The following is a 4154-nucleotide window of genomic DNA, read 5'->3' as shown; positions in this document are numbered from 1 at the left end:
TCTCAACTTCTTATTCTGGAAAGTAGGAGACAACAAAATCTCATTTTTTTATGCTAAACTATGTTTATTTCTTTTATTTGGCTTTGACCTAAATACTGAAAATATGTTTTCTTAGAGAAAAAAATGCCTAGTTTTTTTTTTTAATACAACTACTTTAGATGGCTTTTTTACATTCATCAAGTACATTCTTTTTTCTAAATAGCATCATTTCCTACTATATCCATGGTTAAATATATTTAAAAACCCATTGTCAAGAATTTAAAAAATTACCTCAGCAAGAGAATTAAATTCTAGTGTAGGAGTCATTTAAATTCCTATTTTACAAACACCATTAAACGAATCTAACAAAAGTTGCCAAAAAACAGAATCCTAGACAATAATCACAGGAGTGGTTGACACACCTTCTGGGACACTTCCACCTTCCAACAAGTGAGTGTCCAGAGCAACATTAATTCCTTACTACTGTACTACTGAATTAAATATGTACATCATTCTAAAAACATTTTAAGCTCTTTTACAGTGCTATACATCCTCCTTTTTAGGAAAAAAATAAATTTAATTTTCCTACAGTGTTCTGAAAGGAAACAAGGTCTTCTTTTAAAAAAAATCCATAGCAATTAGTGTTTTTCTTTTTCTTTTCTGAATTTTTAAATTCCAACAAAGCATTACTTTGCAAAAAGTTCTTTAGTCCAAATTCAGTGTCTCTGTTTTGATCTCTTTGTAAAAGAACTCTTTGTTCATCCATTCTTTTTGCATGAGATCATAAAATAAGGCTAAAAATATCTTCATCTTTTACCATTAGACCCTTTGTAGCAGCAGATGGTGTAGCACATCTTTGATTATCTAATCTGGACCCTTGACATTTTACAAGGATATCAAAGAAGTCTTCATCAGGCTCTTTATTGTCATTAGTTATTAGTCAGTCAAGTACTGACTGACTATTGTTTTTTGTCAGATGAAGTCCTGGCTAATTGCTGAAACTGGCCCTCTGATCATCCAGATGGCAGCTCTGTGAACTGGCAAGATCTAAAATCTCATCGGTGTTGGGGGACACCACAGAAACAGATGGTGTTTTCAGCATATCCTTAGTGGGAGTAGAAGAAGCTGCATGGCAGCTCTTTTCTTGTAAACAGCACCTCTGGTCATTCATCCTGTTGCTTTGAAATTTATTTAAGAGTTCAAAGAATCCTTCATCTCTAACAGTATCTGCACTGATTCTCCTCTGAGAATTCTGATTTCGGTGATCAATGGAATTACTGGCATCTTGGAGAACTTTAGCAGAGGAATTGGTTTTGTACTTTTTCCCTTTCAGTGTGTTGACAAAGAGTAGCTTTGCAGAAGGTTTGGCAATAAAGGTTTTTGTTTAGTAAGGATTTCACTGTTCCAGTTTGGTACCTTTTCTGGTGTTAACTTCATGAGTTCCATATTTTCCATACTGTGTCAGCGTCCTAACTTGGGGCGAGCACCATATAAACTGTTAACAATCTCAGTATTTTCAGACATGGAATTATTTGTGTTATAGCTTAGACCAAGAACCATTTGAAGGTCTGAGAGATTAAGTCATGCTGTTAGTTGACCACTTTTATCTCTAACCTCTCTTGAAATTTCCAAGTGCTTTTCAGCAAAATGCATTGCTTGATCATGATTTCCAAGAGTTGAGTATGCATTTCCTAAGCTCACAAACTCTTCCTTCACCAATTCTATCTTTTAGCTCTTGAGCAATTGTGTAGTGCTTCAGATGATAGTCAATGCTTTCTTATAGTCCTGAAGTAAAGTATATGTGTTTTCAAGGCTATAACAGGACTGTTCTTCTACAGCTCTGTCTTTAAGCTGTCAAGTCAATAGTAGTGTCCTCTTGAAGTATTCAGAAGCATTTTCAAATTCACTAAGAAAAATATATGCATTTCCAAGGTTGCTATATGCTCTTCTTTCAGCTACTCTATCTCCAAATTCTTTTGCAATAAGGAGGTGCTGTTCATCAGATATAACTGCATCCCTGAAGTTACCAAGGAGATAATGTGTATTTCCAAGATTTCCAAAGGCTCGTCCTTGGGCTGCTCAGTCACCCAAAGCAGTTACTAATGATAGGTTTTCCTCATAAAAATCCACAGCTGCCTGCAGAGCACTTCTCACTTCTTCTGGAAATTCTTCTACATCCTGGGCACCAGGGCAACCAAAACTCTTCCCTTTGGCATGATACACATTAACAAAATTGTAAAGTGCTCTTGCCTCTCCAACCTTGTCGTTAAGCTCTCTGGAAATATTCAGATGTCGCTGATAACAAACTATAGCTTCATCAAAATTCCCAAGATCTTTTAAGGTGTTTCCCAGATTGTCACTAGTTTGGCTTATCCCAGCTGGTCTCCAATAGTCCTTGCAAGAGTTAAATCATGATGGTGGTATTCCAATGCTTTGGCATAATCATGCAAATAGAAATAAGAATTACCCAGCTGGCTGTAAATAGCACTAAGTGTTTTTAGATCTTCAGTTCCAACCTGAGCTGCAGCTTCAAAAAATGACACAGCAGCATGGCAGTGTCCTGATTTACACAGACATTCCCCTTCCAAGGCCAGCTCTAGGCAACAAGCTTCCATTCTGTAATGAACATGAAAAGAATGGTCTTCCCTCATGCTTATCAAATTTTCCTCCATCAAGTCATATTACAAGCTCCAGTGGACCGGTGGGTCCCTAGTGTGCGGTGGACACCATGGAGCTGTGACAGCGGCCCCAGGCAGTAGGAAGGGGCTCAGGGCCCCTGCCTCAGGTGGGTCTGGGCATCTCCAAGAGTGAGCCAGGCAGGGGCACAGCAGCAGGCTGGTGCATGCCCCCTGTGCCCAACAGCTCATTTTTAAAAGAGCAGTGTATCAGTGTTCATGGATTAACAGTCCTCTACCTCAAGTTCTTTTAGAATATATTCCTCCTATTTTTGATACTAAGGATTGAATTGACAGGTAATCAACCTCTGAGCTACATCTCCAGCCCCTTTTACTGTAATTCTGAGATAGTATCTAAGTTGGTTTCAAAGGGACTCATTTAGTTACTGAGACTGTCTTGAACTTGCTGCCCTCCATTATCAGTTCTTCAAGTCTCTGGGATTATAGGCAGGCACCACTGTGCCCAGCATATGGCCCAGAATTTTTAAAGGTAAATGTACAAGTTTAGAATGTTCACTTTTTTGTTTTTCTTTTATTTTTATTTTTACAAACTGCATTTTGATTCATTGTACACAAGTGGGGTACAACTTTTCATTTCTATGGTAGTATACAATGTAGATTCACACAATTTATGTAATCATATATGTACACAGGGTAATGATGTCTGTTTCAGTTCACTCTCTCTCTTTCACCCACCCACTACTATCCCATTTCCCTCTACACAATCTAAAGTTTCTCCATTCTCCTCTTACCCTCCCAAACCTCGTTATGTATCATCATACACTTATCAGAGAAAATATTAAGCCTTTATTTGAGGGGGATTGGTTATTTTACTTAGCATATTATTCTCCAATTCCATCCTTTTATCTGCAAATGCCATAATTTTATTCTCCCTTATAACTAAGTAATATTCCAATATACCACAGTTTGTTAATTCATTAATTTGTTGAAGGACATCTAGGTTGGTTCCACAATCTAGCTATTGTGATTAGAGCAGCTATAAACATTGCTCTGGCTGTGCCACTGTAGTATGCTGATATTAATTCTTTTTGGCATAAACTGAGGAGTGGAATAGCTGGGTCAAAAGGTGAACCCATTCCAAGTTTTTGAGGAATCTCCATAGTGCTTTCCAGAGTGACTGCACCAATTTACAACTCCACCAGCAACACATGTGTGCCTTTTTCCCCACATCCATGCCAACACACGCTGCTTGTGTTCTTGACAACAGCCATTCTAATAGGAGTGAGATAAAATCTTTGCATTTCTCTAATAACTAGAGATGAAGAACACTTTTTCATGTATTTGTTAATCACCAATTTATTTTCTTCTGTGAAGTGTCTCTCCAGTTACCTAGCCCAATTATTGATTGAGTTCTTCGTTGTAAAATTTTTTGGAGATTAGTGCTCTATCTGAAGTTCCTGTGGAAAAGATTTTCTCCCATTCCATAGGGTCTCTTTTCACATTCTTGTTTTTGCTGAGAAAGAACTTTATAGTTTGAAT

At 37.5% G+C, this 4154-nt stretch overlaps 1 pseudogene; it reads right to left on the bottom strand.

Annotated features, from left to right (window-relative positions):
- Positions 1-637: 637 nt before the first annotated feature.
- LOC124973227 (G-protein-signaling modulator 2-like) lies at positions 638-2651 on the bottom strand (annotated as a pseudogene).
- Between the last annotated feature and the right edge of the window lie 1503 nt (positions 2652-4154).

This window comes from Sciurus carolinensis, assembly GCF_902686445.1.
Source record: "Sciurus carolinensis chromosome 14 unlocalized genomic scaffold, mSciCar1.2 scaffold_101_arrow_ctg1, whole genome shotgun sequence".
Taxonomy (NCBI): Eukaryota; Metazoa; Chordata; class Mammalia; order Rodentia; family Sciuridae; genus Sciurus; species Sciurus carolinensis.
Note: the sequence above shows the minus strand (reverse complement) of the source record. Positions and strands in the feature narration are given on the sequence as shown.